Below are 19,750 nucleotides of genomic sequence, written 5' to 3'. Positions count from 1 at the left end.
CCCTCTGTTCCCTCCCTGTGCTACCTCCACCTCCCCCTTAAGCCTACCCCACCCCCCTTAGAGAACCCGACCCCATATTTACCTGGAGAAACCAGGTTCTGCCGGCCGGTAACTCCTTCTCTGCCTTTTTTATTTTTTTATTTTAATTTTAATTTTTTTAATTTTTTAATTTGTGACAGTGCTTGTGTATGTGTATTTATCAGATATAAAATGTAATTCATATATATACCTGGGGGCATATTTACAAGAAAGTGACGCATCTATAAAGATGCGTCACTTTCCCTGCGCCACCACTAGAAACCCTTGCGCCACTATGAATGCGCCGTATTTACAATACGGCGCACCATGGCGCAAGGATTGACAGATGCGTCAGAATTTCTGACGCATCTGTTGACGCAAAAGTCATGCATTGCTGGAGTGGTGTCGCAAGCACGACGCAACTCCAGCAATGCAGGGGAAGGCCTATCATCATTGTGCTGCGTCACTCCTTACGCCTGCTTGAAGCAGGCGTAAGAATTTGATGCAGTGGCGTCCTAAAAGTGGCGCAGTGAAATCATGTAGAATTCACTGCATCACTTCTACGAGGCTTACTTGCGTCGGAACGCCCACCCTGCATACATTATACCTGACGCAGGTCTAATGTGATGCAGGGCTTTACAACGTGACGCATTTCCTAAGATGCATCACGTTGTAAATGGGCCGCATTGTTTCCGCTGCTGTTGTGTCAAAAAAGTGACGCAACTGCAGCGCAAAATACCAACTATATCTACATCTAATGATGTAGTACTTAACCATCCCCTTCATAGATTTCACTTAAATTTTGGCAGGTGGCTACCTACTATACATGGTTTATCATAGTGTGAAGAAAGGTTAGTTAAGACTTTCTAGCAGATCATCTGCCTCCTGCACTGATCGTACATTGTGCATCTTGTTATTTAGCATGATCCTCAGTTGGGCCGGAAATTTAAGTTGGACCACCGCCCCCAATTTCCTAAAGTCTTCCATTCTCCTCCCCAGCTCCCACTGGCGATCCAGAGTGGCACGCGAGAGATCCGACCTAATCTCAAAGATGAAATCTCTTGATTTCAAAGATTTTAGTTTGAGAGCCGCCGTTAGAATTTTCTCTTTTATTTCAAAAGTAAGAAAGTTGATCAGGATCCTCCCTGGCTTTGTACGATTAGGATTTTTCCTATAAGGGTCCCTGTGTATCCTCTGGATATCTTGCCTCAATTCCTCTTCTGATATGTCAATCTGCACCACCTCCTTGATAAGGGCTATAATAAAGGATTTTAAGTCCTCCCCTTCTTTCCCCTCTGGCACCTTCAAAAGGCACAAATTATTGCGTCTGGAGTAGTTTTCCAGTGACTCCACTCGGTCTCTGTGTGCAGTTTCCTCTTTTCTAAGTAAGGCGATGTCATCTTTAGCTGCTCCCAGTTCTGTCTTGAGTTCTTCCACCGCGTTTTCTAGAACCTCCATCCTGGAATTCAGAATATCTAGCTTTTTCTCTAGGGTTTCACAAAAAAGTCTAATGTCCCCCTGATTTGCCTCCGAGGTTGCAAAACCCTTTTTAATATCAGATGCCATAGTGAGGAATAATGACTCTAGCACAGTACCTGGGGGAAAATCATCACTTCCCACCGCCCCCGCACCCGTATTTACATCCACCCCTCCATGGACCGTAACAGCTTTGTCATTTCCACCTATAGGGAGAATTTTCAAGCTTGCAGTCTCATTAATTTCAGAGGCTCCTAGTGCCTCTGACTCCTTCGGCTGAGTGAGTTGACCGTCCTGCAATTTACTCTGCAGTTGTGACTGTGGCTGCGGCTGTAACTGTAACTGCGGCTATGACTCTGATAGAATGGAAGAACTCAAAGGTAGACCAGAAATTTGCGAGGTGTCTGCGCTGATTTTCAGTTGAAGGCAAGACTCCGGCACCGGCTGAGGACTCTCAGTTGCTTTATTAAAGAAGGAATGAAACTGCACACTGTTTGTCCTGAGAGCTTCACCCTGTTCTACAACGTCCAAAACTTGAGGTAAAACCTTAAAATATGATCTCAGCGAGGGAGTTACTTTAACTTTAGCCTCCAAAAGGAGGCCTTTTCTTTTAGTGTTTTTGGGCCTTTTCCCTTATGTATTCGATAGGGGGAAGAGCTTTTGTCAGTATTCTCGTCAGTATTTTCCGCTAATTCCCCCTCGAGTAGCTGTCTATTTCCAAAAGACCCGTTTGTGATATTTTTTGAGGCACTACCCTCCTTGTTTTCTTGTTTCTCAAGTTTGGCTTTTGATTTAGTTCTAGCTGTTTTTTTTGGTCTACCTATTTTGCCCGGTTTACCAAGTTTATTCACTTCAAAATTGCCCCCAACCACAGCCTCTAACTGCCCTGCCTCCTTACCCTTATAACCACTTCCCTTTCTTTTCAGGCAATATGGTGCAATAGCCCACTATGTTACCTTGTATTGGATGCTCCTGCGCCCCTGGAACAATCACTGCTACCACTCTGACCTCCGTGGCCAAACCTTTCTCTGCAGCAGCGTGTTGCTCCACAGCCTCCTCGTCCAGCGTGAAAGCGGTGGCTCCCGCCGCCCTACAGGCGCTGACTCTGCCGCTCGCGTTCCCGGAAGCAACCCGGGGCAATCCGACGCGGAGTTGCCGACGTGCCGCCAATTTCCAGCCCCTTCTCAGCTCCGAGGCGGCAACGAGGCAGCGCGGCAGATCCACAGAGGCACCAACGCACATCGCCCACGCAACCACAGAGTAAGTGTTTAATTTAAAATCAGTAGCGCAATTACGCTGGTATTCACACAGGCATTGCCATAGCCTCTTGGGCGAGCGTAGCGTAGAGCATCGACATTAAAGGCAGGAGAGCTTCCAGCACGGCAAGCGACCGATTTGATCACAGCCGCCATGTTCTCCGGTGCCAGTACCTAATTCTTGGCGTCTGTATTGTTCTGATTGTCGTTATTATATACTTTATGCTATTGAGTCATAATTCAATGCTTTAATTTGCTTGTCATAATTCTTACATTTATAACATATTCTCGATGTTTGCATTTACTGGAATGATTATTAACTTGTAATAAACCCAATCAACTTTAAGTTACCGATTCCTAGTCGTTATTGTGTGGCCAAATGGGTTACATGAACTTTAAATTTTAAATTGTTTATTTAAATGTCGACTTCCTTTTGCCTCTCAGTTAATAAGAAAGATCTGTCAGGTGAGAGTTAGTAACCACTTCCTGGAGGAATGCTTGCAATAAGTCTAACCACTGGCAACCGTATGGGGTAGCATTCCAACCCATCGCTCTTTTGCCTACATTACTTAAATGATCCTTTCTCAATTTTGCAATGAAAATATGTACAAGCTGGCCTAAATATTCCTTAGGTAAACATGATCCATTTAACAATATAAAGTGTTTTGTGGCATGCTTGCAGTTTCCATATCATACATCAATAAAGGTACCCAAATCTTAGGTTTAAATAGAAGGACACTGTCCTCTTTGCATGCATGTTCAACTGTAAATGTAATTCTTTCTCCCTTCAGATGGTTCCACATAATTCAGATTTGATTCAGTAATTTACTGCATCATTCCAAACAGTTAATTAAGCTTCGGGATTTAGAGCAGCACTTTCACTTAAACTACGAGTTTTGGAGCAACACTGTCACTCACTCTGCGAGTGATGGGCAATATTTCACTTAGTCTGTGAGTTTTGGAACCACACTTTCACTCTATCTGTGAGTTTTGGAGCAACAATTTTACTCAGCATGTGAATGCTGAGCATGTGTTGGGAAAGAAACACTGATTTTCACAAATGTGTACATGTAGAATTGTTCTTTGCTCAGACTAACAAGGATATATTTTGCATAATCTATTCTACGCTGTTAGGGAGGAACGCCAGTGCTATCAAAACGAAGGGGCATATTCTCAAGCCCCTATCACCACTGAAACGTCACTTTCCTGCACGAAGCAGCACACATGAAAGTTACAAAATGGTATTTTAGGATTGTTTATGTGCAGGAAGGGGCACCTTCCTGTACATAAATAACCCTCCCTTGCACACAGACACATTTGCACTCTGATGCAAGGATGTCTGCGTTAGCGCTAAGTCGTAAAACTTAGCGCCATCGCAGGGGGAGATGCCAGGCTGCATCACATTCTTGAGAATAGGGTGCAGCCTCGCATTTCCGAAGTGAGGGTGAGAGGTGTTAAGCCGAGGAGGCTAACGCCTCTCACCACCACTTCCTTGAGAATATCCCCCGAAGTTCCTGTGCTTCCATGGCATGCTAGACAATATTAAGAATTGTAGGATTTGAAAGTGTATAGTTTTCTATCTTAAGGCACCTATGCATTGCTACATTTAGCATCAGTATGTTAAAATGTCAAAAAAGCACATGAGAATAACCTATATTGTGATGCTCGTGTTGCTGTTAATTGTATAAAAAGCTGCAATCCATGCTTTTTCTTGATGCATAATTTTCATTTCCTTGTGGCATATATTAATTTTACGGCATGATTGGGTCCTTATGTGCTGCGCAATTCCAGTGGTTTTGATCAGAGTTATTAATGGTAACAGGGCTAAAGTCCTAAAACATAGAAGTGGGGGGACTCACCAAGTTAGGTAGAATGGGTGTCATATCACTGCACAAGACATCATAGGAAGTGACATCACGGCTCGTGACATCTCATGTGGCATCACAGGAAGTGGCATCACAACTCATGACCTCACAGGAAGCGACATCAGATCTTAAGACCAGACACATATGCTTAGCAGGTCTATCATGAGTACATTTGAGAGCATTACAATAATTAACAAATTAGATATTGCCAAAATATTGCTGGAACCCAGACGCAAAATCTGGGCCTCAACTTATACATTAATGTTTTTTTTAAACCCTGCCACAAAGAAATTGGCAACAAGGAGAAATGTGATAGTAAATCTGTTCTGCTTAATTGGTTGCAATGTCTGTATATTAAAATATCTTGTGGGGTTAAGGCACCTGCTGCAGAGATCTTTGGGTGCCAGCTAAACTCAGGGTATAATAATAATGGTAAGATAACTCTGGAGGAAAAAGTATTTGCAGGAGAGATCTGTATTTTGCCTAGACATAGTTTTGAATCAAAGTAGCATAGAGGGTTAATATGTCTCCTGCAGAGCACATTATGTAACACACAGATGACATTTTTCTTATACGTAAATGGATTAGTGGGTTACTGTTTTTAAGACAGAGATCCTTTTGTTACTTGCAGTTCATAAATCGTAATCCTTCTAATAAAGCACAGTGAGGTATGAAGGACATGGGGCCCCTACACCTTGTAACCCTCACTGACACATCCTTTATATTGAATGAAATGAAAAATTGTTTTTTATAGCGCGCGTGTTTGCCGTGGCGTCTTAGCGCTTGCTACCGTAGAGTGTATCCAAAAAATCAAACCCCTGATTGGGTGCACGCAAATAACCAAGTTTGAAGTTCCTTCCTGAACTGTAATAGGTTGTTTTGAGTTCTAAGATGCAGAGACATAGAGTTCCATAGCTTTGGGGCCAAATGTCGGAAACTTCTGCCACCCCATTTCAACGTTTTTACTCTTGGGACTACAAGCAGATAGTTGTCTGATTTATTATCAATGTATAATCTCTACATGTGATGTGAAGTGCTCTGACACCCAGCATTGGGATAAATACTGGCACTACTCATCCCAATGTAGGGTGTCCAAACGCTTTGTATCACACGTACACAAATAACAATTAGAATACCACCATTTTGTTTTATTTCTTTTATAGTGCTTTAGCACTACTGGAGTGCTAAAGCACTATAAAAGAAATAAAACAAAATAGTGGTATTTAAATTTTTATTTGTGTAAATACTGGGGTGACATCTTACAGTGCATGCATATATATCTCTTATATTCAGGGACTGAACAAAGTCAAAAACATTTCTCACTTAAGAATCTGTGAAGTGATTTTGCTTCTCCTCCCTTGCATCTAAGGAGGAGGCTCCTGATGGCTCCCAGCCAGGATACCCCAACAAAAAGAGGCCTAATGGCCCCTTAACTTCAGCCTTTTTTATGGGCCTAGGTTGCATCTGATAAGTCCCTTCCCAGCCTGCCAGTGTTGGCTGCCTCGGAACGGGGGTGGTGAGAATGGATTAAAAAACAATTAAAAGAACTTACCTTCGGCCAAAGCAGCACGCCTCTCCTCAGTCCTCATCTCTCTGCAATGGCAGCACCGGAAGCACCCAGGCTCCCAGACTATCCCAGCCAATCACGACACTGCTCATGGTCATGATTGGTCTGTGCAGCCTGCTTTGCTGCTCAGGCAGTGCCTGGGAGCCTGGGCATGTTGTCCACCGGGCAGTGCAACACAGCCAGGTGGAGAACATGCTAAGTGCACATGACTGTTTGACCAGACTAAAAAGGCCAGCCAAACAGTCATGCGCACTTAGGGAGTGCAACAAACTCCTCACTCTGCTCTAGCGAGCCCATCCCCGCCCTGCCCCGGCACCAGTCCTGCACAAAGAGACAAAATGATAATAACGTCTTGTTAATATCATTTCATTTTTATTTTTTGCACTGCTCCATTAGCAGTGGGGAGACGCTCCTCTGCCTATGGGGAGGCTCCGCCACTGCCGCCTGCATGTTGCTGCTCAGAACAAAAGCAGACAACGCGCAGGCACTGCTGAAAGTGTCCTGTGTCAGAAAACAACACCCGGACGATTGAGAGACACAGGTAAAGAATGTGGCACCCTGCTGAAAACGGCTAGCTTTGCAACAGGGTAGGCAGCGTCTACCTTCTGAAAATAGTGGGTAGATGATGTCTACTGGAGTCTACCCTCGACTTGAGGCCTGGAAGGTAACCTTGGCCAAATGCTCTTTATCTTCCCTGAAGTGAGCTTTTGAGGATGCAGTCCCAACAACATTGAAAAACGGCCTGCCAGCTATCACAGTAATACCGTGGGGTCTTCCACCAACATTGGTTTGTGCACATGAGATCCAGGGTGTGCAAGTGCCTACAGATGTTTAGGGAGATGGTAAGGATGTGTGACAGTTAATGCAGAACAACTGAACAGCAGGTAAGATGTAAACACTTTAAAGGCCAAACAAAGAAATTCATTAGGTAACAACCACCAAAAAGGAACAAAAAGAAATTGCACAATTAGTCTTAGGATAAAATAATTTGCCAATCTAGACTAAAATGCTATGCTATAAATTGCAAAGGTACGAAAGACATGGCAAACAGTTTGAAAAAGTTCAGAAGGTTTTAAAAAGTAACTTTGTAGACAAATCTTTGGAACGACATTGGGATCAAGCCTACATAGACAGTTACATTTTCTGCCAAACAATACTATTTTCCCTCGGTGAAGAAAGTGTGATTTCGGTTTTAGGAGTTCGAGAGCGTTGGTATGTTTTATCGTTATTTTGTGATTGTCGCATTATCCAATCCCCAACCCTTCCTTCCTGCGAAAGGTGAACCTTGTATGCCACGGAAGGAATGGAAAGAGTATTTCTGTAACTATATAGAGACCTTTGATGATCAAGATAGTACTCCTGAAAAGAAAAAGAAGGTACTGTTACATTGTTTAGTTCCAGGTGATCTTAAAACATATAACCAGATTGAAAAAAAAACTTGTGAAGGTGATAATGTCTTTTTGCATGCTTTAGAAGATCTAGATGCACATTTCTCACCTATAGTTTGCGTAGCTGTTGATAGATATAAGTTTTTTCAACGTAAACAGGGAAAGAATGAAAATGTTGATGAATACTTATCTGCACTAAGGGCGTTAGCATTAACATACAGGTTCGGCAATCTACTAGAAGAATTTATACGAGATCAAATTATAATGCACACTAGTAATCCTAATATCCAGGATAAGCTTTGGGTTAATGGTGAATCTCCCCTTAAAGAAATTGTAGCTTTAGTAAAAAAAAAGCGGAACTCACTCGGAGATGCGCCAAGGCAGAGCTGGATGAGTGTAACTAAATCAAACTCATCAACAAATGTAATGTAAACATGTCTAAAATGAATAGTAATAAGAACCTTAACACAAAGAAAGTTTCTCAGCGGAAACCTGAAAATGAGGAAAAGAAAACTATTGGAAAGTCTAGTAATGACGCACAAAATACAAGAACAATTTATTATTGTGGGACTACTAAGCATGTTGCAGATTATAAGAAATGTCCCGCAAAATATCAAAAATGTGCTCCAATGTGGTCTTACGTGTCACTTCACAAAAGAATGTAGAAAGGAAAAATTCAGGAGAGATAATACAATTAAACAGGTTTCAGGAGACACAGAAGGATACTCAGAGACTTCGGTGGAATCAGATTCCTCCAATGTCAATTATGTTTTCTGTATTGACTATGACATTCTTGATGTGAATTTTGCTAAAATCAAAAAAACAACGTGTGAGATTAACATGGGTGGCGTACTTCTTAATGTTATTGCTGATTCAAGGTCACCATTTACTTTAGTTAATGAGGATATCTAGGAACAACATTTTATAGAGAAAATTGGTAACCATCTAGATAAATTCAATGTGCTTGCAAAGAATTACACTGGTGATACCATTGATTTTATAGGTTCTAGAAACCTAGAATTCACATTCAAAGACAGAATGGCTGTTTGTAAGTTATTTGTTACAAAAAAAGGACCCTCTGTTCTTGGATGGAGCAATCAGGGTCAACTAGGCATCATCCTTAATCCAAATAGTGTAAAACCTGTTCTAGTAATAGACGAAACAGACAATAGAAGTGCAGAAATACTTAAAGAATTTCCTGATGTATTCTCTGGGAATATTGGTTTACTAAATGATTTTGAACACAAAATTGAACTAAAAGACAATGCCAGACCCTGCATACATAATGCCAGGCACTTACCCATCTCAGTTAGGGATGATGTACATAGAGAATTACAAAGACTAGTTTCTGATGGCATAATTGAACAAGTAGAATCTGCAGAATGGATTTCTCCATTAGTTGTGATCAAACATACCAATGGCAGGGTCATACTTTGTATTTACCTAAGAGAGCTTAATAAACACATACTTGTTGATCAGTACCCGTTGCCTCGTAGAAATGAAATGTCCAGCATTACAAAAGGCATGTGTCGGTTCTCCACTATTGACTTAAAATCGGCCTACCACCAGGTACCATTACATGCTGATAGTTAAAAATATACAACTTTTGATGATGATAACAAAGTAGCTTTGATATTCAATGATGGTCTGGAAGGTATTGCTCTTTCTGAGTGGAAAAATCACATGTTAAAGAACAAGTGTTTAAAGCTAGTACTTGATAATATTTATAAAAAAATGGGCGAAGAAATGTGATCTTAAAAGCAAGGAAATAATTCTAAGGGAAGTCAGAAATGAACTTTATGCAGAAAGTGGGTTACTTTTTAGATCTGGCAAAATAATTCCCCCCACCAGTTTAAGGAAATGATTACTCAATATATGTCACGAAGGACATCTAGAAATTTCAAAAACCAAACAAAGGGTCAAAAATATTTATTGGTGGCCAGGTCTAGACAAACAAATTAAAACTCTAGTTAGTGAATGTGTCATCTGTAATGACTCTGATAAAAGTTTGAAAACATTTAAAGCTCCCCTGTGTCCCATCAAATGCCCTAGCATGTCTTGGGAGAGAGTTGGTCCAGACATAATTGGACCAGTAGAAGGTCATGATGGCACTCTAAAATAAATTTTTGTTCTTGTGGACCATTTCTCAAAATGGCCGGAAATTAAAATATTACAGAATGCTGATTGTGACAGTGTGATATCATTTCTGGACAAAGTGTTTGTAAGTGGAGGATTACCTAAATGTATACTAACAGAAAATGGCACTCAATTTACCTCATCTTCTTTCAAGTCATGTTGAAACAGGAATTGTATAGCGCACAAAACTACTTCACTTTAGCACCCTGAAGGCAATGGACTTGTGGAGTGCTTTAATAGAGTGGTCAAAGGTTGTATTCAACTTTCAAGAAATAGTAATTTGAACTAGGAAAGTGAAATCTTTTAACTCATCTGGGCTTATAGAATTACTCCCAGTTTGGTTACAAGCAAAAGCCCTTTTGTTTTGATGCGTGGCAGACAGGCCATGAGCAAAGATTTGAATTGGATGCCTGTGTCCAAACAAATTGAGTTGTCACCGGACAGTATGAGAAAAAACATTAATTTAGCACAGGATTATTACAAAGATTGGTTTGATAATAAACATGGCGTGAAAAGTTTGCATTTCAAATGTGGCGATCTTGTCAAAGTTCGTCTTGAAAAAAAAGTCAGAAAGGGCGAGAGCAGATTCTCTCCTCCACTTAAAATATGCAAACTTTATTGCAACGCTGCAGAATTAAATGACGGGAAAATATGGTACATGAGTAGATTATCCAAATGCACAAGTGAGAAAACACGTAATGATGATTCTGGATGTAAAATGTGCAACAATAGTCATTTATGGCTTGATTTTGATGATACAGGCAAAATGTCCAACAAGGCACATATTAGCTCAAGTAACATGGATGACAGTAGTAGAACCATTGCAGCTAGACCATCATCCTTTTTAGGTAAGAGTTCTAGACTCAGGTCTGATTGCAATGATGAAAATATCTCTTCTTCTAATACAGGACTATCATTGGGTAACCAGATCACCTCCAGCAGATGTGGAAGACCCATCAACAAACAAAAGACATTCAAAGACTATATTGCTTTTGATTAACTGGAATAAATTGTTCATGTCTCCCCACTTATAATGCATAGAGCTTTACTTGTTTTGTAATGACGTACTATGGTCCTACCTCAGGACCATTGTGATGTCACTGTTTCTACCCTTCCCATTGGTGTCCCTCATCACCCCATCCCCAAGATTCCATTCTGTCAGTTGTAAACGCTAGACCTGTCAGTTGCATCCCTGAGTGGTCAGCTGCTGGTTGTGTTGCGGTTTAGTTACAATAAACTTACCTTAAATCCTACGCGTCATCTTTAAACACTCAAGCACACTTGAGCACTAGTTTTGAAAATCTGCCACTGTACTTTCTCATGAGCACCAGAACAAAGTCAAAGGCTAAGCCTATGCTGAAAGTCCGAAGAGTGAGCATAAGCATTGTGCTACTCTCTCTTAAGAAGTGGCAGCTTGGTCATGCCCACGAGGTTATGTATTGTAGTTTGCTGGCACATGGGTGGGCACACAGTTTGTTCCTCAAAAGAAGTACTTTAAATGGGAAAAAATAAGTGCAGGTACTCACAAAATCGAGCCATGGACTGAGGGTGAGGTTTAGGGTGGAGCTAGGGGCGGGGCTGAGAAGAAAGCATTTATTAACAAGATTAAGACCTTCTTAGTGCACAATTATGCATGAGGATACATAAAGATTTCTGCTATCTGTATTATTATTTTTGCTTATCCACAATAATGGACAATAATGGATACTGTGTGCTGACTGAAAAAGAAACCTAGACAAGGACATTCCATGATCCCGTTCTTGTTGACAGATTTCGCCTCTACTTATCTATATTGTTCCTGTTTATTTACCTATGGCACTTCTTTCAAAGTACCATTTGTAATTTCCTTCAATTCAATAATAATACACATTCACCTAACATGGTAGTAGTCAGTTTAATAGTTACAAAATAATGTACTATATTGATGCAAAGTATTTGAAGAACAAAAGCAAAGGTTGTGGAACTCCATGTCCTGACTAATACAATAAGCATTGATGATTTATTAATTAATCGTATGTTGTTGCAAGCCACCTGAAATCATGGCAAAGTTGAAATTGTATCCATAGTTCCTCTTGTGTGTTTTTATTAGTATTTAAAGGTTCCAAGAGCACCGGCGGCACCACCGCTAAGCCGGAGGAGCTTCGACCCACTGCCTTTCAGCACTGCAAAAAAAGTACAATGATAACAACGCGAGGTTATTATCATTTTAGTTTAGCGTGCTGAGGCAGTTTTGTGGGGTGGGGCACGGCTGGGCAGTGCATGGGGGGAGGAGTGGTGACACTCTCTAAGTGCCCATGACTCTTGGGCCGGCCAAACAGTCATGCGCACTTTGCATGTTCTCCATCCATGCTTCAATACAGCCTGGGTGGAGAAGATGCCCAGGCTCCCATTCCCTGGCTGAGCTTTGAACCACTGTGCTCAGACCAATCACAACACTGCATTGCAGCATTGTGATTTGCTTCGCGGAGCCTGGGTGCTTCCTACTCCCTGCTTACAGAGCTGAAACCAGGAAGAGGACGGAGGAGAGAGGGCGGCCGTCCAGCCGGCAGGTAAGTATTTTTATTTTGTCTTTTAATCCCCCCACCCCCTTTCCCCACCTCACTGCTGCTTCACTGGATCAGCCGCTACTGCCCAAGAGCCTTGAATATACATAATTATTATTTCATTTTTCCTTTATTTCAGCATGTAACTTTATACGCGGAAAAATACAATTTCAATGAATTTTGGAACCAAGCTACGTCTTTCACAAAAGTGCACCCCCCTTAAAGTGATGTATCTTTAACTAATTTTTAATATAAAACTGCAGTTTTCCCTTCTCATTTTTCCTTATATTTCCTTCTGCTGTGTCATCCTTACCATCAGTCCCTTCTTTACTCCTTTGTCTAACTATATCTCTTTGACTCACTCTCTGTATCCTCCTGCCTTCTATTTAATATTGCTATTTTCTTCAGCTCTCATTCTGTCCTCTATCACTCCTTCTCATCTTTGTGTCTCCTTCTCTTTCTCTAGTACCTTTCCTTCAATTTCTCCAAACCATATCATAATTCCTATTCCTCCATTTCACCCTATCTCCAAATTGTCTATCTTCTTTCTATCACCATCTCCTTTTAAATGGTCTAAATATGCACATGTAAAACTCAAGATTAGACAACTCAGCCAGACCGCCAGTCGATCATTGTTTCCCTCACAGACTAACATTCATACAGATTACATACCAGAAAGAGCTATCTGCCAGCGAATCAATGGCAAACACTATTAGTATTGTCACAGCAGACAAACACCTGGTGCATACATTTCAGGGCACTGGTTTGCACCCTAGATTCAGGGTCACTGGATTTATGCGATTCTGCTGCATTTTCCGCAATATAATGGAATTGAAGCATTTACCACATAAACCATCATCTGCTGTATAATCTGCAGATTTTTGCAAAACAAATATTTCCAGCTTAAACTGATCAATAGTTACCAAAACATGGTGACAAAAGTTTCTGTGCTGTGGCAGACCATTCACAAAGGTTGCTGGTCATCTTTGAGTATCCTATTGCTATATCTGGATATTAAACTGGTACTAAGAAGGTGAATTATTTTTCCAGAAACGTTTATTACATGTAAAAATGACAAACGAATTAAGTAATACCATCATAAAATGTGCCTCATTAGGCCTCACAATTTGCCCTTTCTTGCTACATAATTTAATCAACCCTGCTGCAGAATTCAAGTGGCACTGCCTATTTTGCACAAAATCCTTAAACAAAACACGTGCTGCCACGACCAAACAAGCGATGCAGAATGAAATGCACCATGCTGCAGCAGAACCAATTTAAAGCATAAACGTGGCTTACTTTGGGTGCAAGTGCATTACATCTGTAAAGTGTGAAATAGCTGGAAATAAAACCAGATCTTGTTAAGTTTTCACACTTTCCATCACTATGGAATTTGTCCCTTTCGGGTTATATCTTTGGAGCATATTTACAAGCCCCAAAAGCCACCAGAGCATCACTTCTTCTGGCGTTGCTCTCTACCCCATATTTACAAGGTGGTGGTAAGCCACTTCACATGGTTTAACGCCACCTTGTAAATATGCCCCTTACCGCAGCAGTCTACTGCAGCAAAGGGGCCGGCAAAACACCCATTGCTTTTTGATGCTGCCCAATATTTACAAGGCTGGGGCAGCACCAAAAACTAAGGCCAGGTAAAACCTTGTCTTAGGCGATACAAGGAGAAATTATTTTCTCCTCATATTTTGCTCTATCTATGCGTGTTGCAGAATGCAGCACACATAGAAACAGCAAATCACCTTCAAAGATTGTTTATGTGCAGGAAGGTGGCCCTTCCTGCACCTAAACAATCCCCACTGCAGCGCAGGCACCCTTACAACATGGAGCATGGGTACCTGCGCTTGTGCTAGGAAGCCTTTTTAGCACTATGGGAAATACAGTGGTGTGACAAATTTTTGTAAATACAGTGCACCCCTGCATTTAAAAAATGTCAGAGCGTGGCGTTACCAATTATGGAGTAACACAGCGCTCCGACATTTTATTGTAAATATCCCCCTATGTCTCTTGCTCGCTCTCCCTGTCTTCATTCTCCCCCATGTGTTCCTCTTTCTCTCCTCATGCTCCTCTCACATGTTTTTCTCTCCCTTCACTTTCTCTCCCTCGCTTACTGGGGCACTGAGGAAATCTAAATGCTGTTTAATTATTTGGCCTTATAAAATTGTGTACAAACAGAACTCAAATGTTTTTTCACACTGCCTCTTGCATTCCAATCTCCACTGTAGCATGAAATCACTCAGATCAGCTAAAATAAATAATAATAACTTTACACAACTTGGATTTAATATCCCGTTTTGCATGGGAGTGGCAGCAGGCCCTGCATCGCACACCTACAATGGGATTAATGGTGCAGGGTCAATGGACCCCACACTGTGAATCACCATATTATTCAATCAATCAATCAATCGATCAATCAATCAGGGTTGGTAAAGTGCAACTACTAACCTGTAAGGGTTTCAAGGTGCAGGGGGGTGGGTGGCAGCTCCGTTGAGTGCTGGGGTCATCCGAAGAGCCAGGTCTTGAGGTCCTTCCTGAACTGGTGCAATGAGGGAGATTGCCAGAGGTGGAGGGGGAGGGTGTTCCAGTACTTTTGGCTGCAAGGTAGGAAAAGGACTTTCCTCCCGTTCTGGTCTTGTTCATACGTGGGATGGTGGCCACAGAGCGCTGGGAGGATCAGAGGTGTCTTTTGGGTGCATTGAAGGAGAGGCGGCTGTTCAGGTATGCGGGTCTGGTGTTGTTAAGGGCCTTGTATGCATGGTTATTCTTCTTTTGACTGGAAGCCAGTGGAGATCACGGAGGTATTGGGCGATGTGACTGCAACGGGGGATGTCGAGGATCAGTCTGGCTGTGGCGTTCTGGACAGTCTGGAGTTTGCAAAGGAGTTTCTTGTTGATTCCGGCGTAGAGAGTGTTGCCGTAGTCCATTCTGCTGCTGATGAGTGCGTGTGTGACAATTATTCTGGATTCGGTTGGGTTCCATCTGAAAGTCTTTCAAAGCATGCAGAGGGTGTTGAAGCAGGTCGAGGATACGGCGTTGATCTAGCGGTTCATTGTGAGTGATGCCTCTTGTATGATGCTGCGGTTTCGTGCATGGTCCGTCGGGGTCGGGGGATTTCTGAGGGCCACCAGGAATCGTTCCATGCAGACGGGGTGGAGCCAAGAATGAGGACTTACGTCATTTCTGAGTGGCTACGGCTTTCATCCCTTCTTGGAAGATGTGTTTGGTGATGTTGGGTTCGTTGGTGAGGGAGAGGATCAGCTGGGTGTCGTCGGCGTAAGAGACGATTCTTAGTCCGTGGTTCCTGACGATGATTGCGAGGGGGGCCATGTAGACATAGAAGAGAGTGGGGCTGAGGGAGGAGCTCTGAGGCACTTCACAGTTGGAATCTGTGGGTTCCGAGAGAGAGGGAGGGAGTCTGACCCGGTGAGTTCTGCTGGTGAGGAAGGAGTGTATCCAGTCGACGGCCTTGCCACAGATGCCAGCGTCGTGGAGTCTGGTGGCCAGGGTGTGGTGGGAGACGGTGTCAAATTCAGCAGAGAGGTTCAAGAGGATGCCATTTTGCACTGGTCGAGGAGGGAGTGGCTGTTATCGGTGGCGGCGAGTAGGGTGGTCTCGGTGCTGTGGTTGCTTCAGAATCCGTATTGGAAATTGTCCAGGACGTTGTTAGCTTCAATGACGTTTGCTAGCTGGGTGTTGGCAGCCTTTTCGATGACCTTGGCTGCGAATGGAAGCAGGGAAATGGGCCTGTAATTCCTGAGGTCCGTCGGGTCCGTGGAGGGTTTCTTCAGGAGGGGGTTGTTTTCGGCATGTTTCCAATCGTAGGGGAAGGTGGCGGTCTCAAAAGAGCAGTTGATCGTCTGACGTAGTTGCGGTGTGATGGCAGAGGCTCTGTGGAAGATGTGGTGTGGGCAGGAGTCTGAGGGTGCTCCAGGGTGGATGGTTTTCATGGTCTTCAAGAAGTTTTCTGTTGTGAGGAGGATCCATTTGAGCAGTTCTGTTGGGTGGCATTGCATACTGGGGGAGCTGGAGCAGTGAGTTCATCTTGGTTCTCGAAGTTGTCGTAGACCATCTTAATCTTATGGTGGAAGAAGGTGCTGAGTCTGTTTCAGAGGTCTTGAGAGGGTAGGACGTCTGTTGTTTCGCTGCAGGGTTTGGCGAATTCCTTGATGATGGAGAAGAGCTCTTTGGTGTTGTGTGTGTCGTTGAGGATTCTGTCTTGGAGGGATTTCTTTCTTGTGGATTTGATGAGTTGGTGGTGAGCGGTGGTGGCTGCTTTGTGGGGTTATGTTGTTCTTCCATTTCTTTTCAAGTGGTCTGCAGGAGCGTCTGGATTCTTGGAGTGCAGGGGTGAACCAGCTTGCTTTCTTGAAGTGTCTTCCGGTGGTTTTCTTGAGCAGGTAGTGTGTCGGCGCAGTTCCTGATCCAGCGGTGGAGGTTGCATGCTACGGTGTTTGCGTCTGACAAAGTCGGTGGTGGGGTGCTGACTAGGGCAGAGGTGAGTTGGTCTTCAGTAACTTTGTTCCAGCTTCTGTGGGGGAGGCGGTATGTGTGCTTGTATACAGTGTTTTTTTTGAAGGAGAAATGGATGCAGTGGTGATCTGTCCAGAGAAGTTCTGTGGTGTGGCTGTAGGAGACGCTGTTTCCTCCCGTCAAGATGGGGTTGAGTGTGTGTCCCGCTAAATGCATGGGGGCAGTGACTAGTTGTTGCAGTCCTATGTTGGTGAGGTTCTGTAGGAGGAGGCGGTGTTTCAGTCGTCGTAGTTATCCAGGTAGAAATTTAGGTCTCTGAGTAGGATGTAGTCTGTGTATGCAAGGGCATGGGGTGCAATGAGGTCAGTGATAGCGTCAGTAAAGGGAGCGCGGGGGCCAGGCGGCCTGGAGAAGAGGATTTCGCAGCGAGATGTTTTGGGGTTTGTCTGGATCTGGAGGTGAAGGTGCTCCATGAGGGCTGTTGTGTCATCTCAGACGGTGGTGATGTGGAGTGTGCTTTTGTAAACAACAGCGATGCCTCCTCATGGACGGATGGGGCAGTCCTTGTGCAAGATGTTCTATCCGTTGGGAATGGCGGTGGCGATGTCGGGTACAGAGTTGGCATTGGTCCAGGTTTCTGTGAGGAAGGCGACTTCGGGCCGGTTGGTGTTGAGGAGTTCCAACCCCACGGGCAGCTCTGATAAAGCAAATAAGCACCTCAGCTTAGAGCAACAGCGCTGCACAGCTGTAGAGTGGTGCACTCACGCACTCATGCTGCTGTCCTGTTCCTCTGAGTACCGGTACTCTCCTTGACAAAGGAGAAGTTTCGGTAATCACCGGGTGAGAATTGCAAAGTGCCAGTACTTAGTACCGGTGAGTACCGGCCCTTTTAAAGCACTGCCTCAAAGTCTCCTTCCATGATTGGAGCTAACTGGCATTGGACCTCAAGGAAGGGATAGCCTCATAGATGGATGGCTCCTATTGGCCCATGTTTCTCAGCCCTATTTACTGTATCAGGCTATGATCGCCACAAAGGACTCTGGCTCAGGTGGTGTCTCCTACCTTCTCCTTAAGTGAGGAATCCATAGAGACACGGACAACATAGCAAGTAAACCATCTGGGTAGCTGCAGGACGCCAAAGTACACCACCCGGCCTGACGCGGATACAAGCAATTGTGTTTTTTAAGTTGCGTGGCTTTCTAGGGAGACTGGGCAGAGTAACTGCTGCAACCTCCACCACTGGTGCATGGTGCTAGTCTCTAAGTAAGAAAGACTCTCATGACCTGCCCCAGATGGGTTCACCAGCCTCGCCATTCCTGGAGAACATATCCCTTGCTCCCCCACTCTATCACATGCGTTATATTAGATGACATAAATGTTGCATCCTCTACATTGACCTAACCACTACTTTGTATGGAGAGCTTAGGAAAGCAGATGTGAATTGCCCTGTGATGTATTGGATGCAATAATGTAGGTTATTATGGACCTTGACATTGGAAATACCACTCAAGGTCATGTTCTGGCAATAAGAGGAACATGCTGTATGTGGCTGAGAGAGCAATCTGTGTAGATACCCTTATGGGGTTAGCCCAGATTGGCCTACAACCATCAGCTGCATAGACAAGGCAATACCTTGGTGCCCGGTGTAGGAAGGTGGAACCTGACTGCATGGTTACCCCCACTTTTTGCCTGCTGTTTTGCTGGTTTTCGACTTAGTTTGACTGGGATCCTGCTAATCAGGGCCACAGTCTATCTGATTTGTCCCTAAATTGGTTGTTAATGTACATTAGGTATACTCCAGATTGGGGTACCCTTTTAAGTTACTAGTATATGGTATACTATGTGCCTAGGGTATAGGTACCCCAGAGGCCTCTCAGGGGCTGCTGCATGTATTATGCCACCCCTGGGAGACCATTCAAAATGACACAACAGGTCTGCTACAGTAGCCTGTGTAAGGTGGTGCATGCACCCCTTACTTAGATATAGGTTCACTTTATCTATCCTATATCACTGCACATATAAACCTATCAGTCACCCCTATGGCAGGCCTTATTAATCCTGAAGGCAGGGTGCTGGGTTTTATGTGAGAGGGTGCACCTGCATGAGCAGAGCCCCTCTGCAGCCTTCAGAATCTCTTTTCCAGGGCTGTTTGTTATGCAGCCAAACATATACTCTTAAGTGCATTATAACCTCACGGTAAATGCTAACTTTAAAACGGCTGCATAGAAACATGTTGTGTTTGGTGTCAAACACCTTGGAATCATACCTCCACTCCAGGAACTGGTGTGGAGGTATGATTCCACCCTACTAGAGGGAGAAATATGACAACACCGGTACACCCGGTACCAGCTTTCTCGACCCTGGCATCAGAAGATGGATGCTACCAGCCACAGACACGAGTCTGCCCTCCTGCTGCTGGACGAAACTCCAGCAGGGGACGGCTGGACAATAGGTTTCCTGTCACAGGGAGGTGTGACCACCTCCCAGACAGGCTTTAGTGTATTGGGGATGGGTGGGTGCTTTGATGTCTGCACTGGGGGCACATTTGGTGTCCCTGTGCATAGTTCAGCTCAAACCGGTTGCAGGAGCCATTTGCTCCTGCTCTGGCGCGAAACTGGACAAAAGACATGGGTGTAGCCACCCCTCTGTCCTGACCCTCCCATAGTCGGGACCCCAGAGTTTGTCCCACCCCTTCCTTGGGTATAAAGTAGGAACCCCTGGCTACAGGACTTTGAATTTACCTGGAGGACACTCTGCTACAGAAACCAAGCACTTCGACTATCTACACTTCTTTGGATGACTGAAGAATCTCTCTTGGAGCAAACTGCAAGGCAGGCACCTGAAACACATCTGACCTGCGGCTCCTGAAGGACTCTGAAGATTTCTGCAACACAGGAGGTGGGTTACCATGGTATCTGACGTTGATCTGTGCTCTCAGCAATTCTGAGATCCACATCCCTCGTGGAGACCGTGCAACCCGAACCCCTGGGCACCGTGTACATTTGCAGCAGCCTATTCG

This window comes from Triturus cristatus, chromosome 3_2, assembly GCF_964204655.1.
Source record: "Triturus cristatus chromosome 3_2, aTriCri1.1, whole genome shotgun sequence".
NCBI lineage: Eukaryota > Metazoa > Chordata > Amphibia > Caudata > Salamandridae > Triturus > Triturus cristatus.
The sequence above is the reverse complement of the archived record's forward strand: the minus strand, read 5'-3'. Positions refer to the sequence as shown.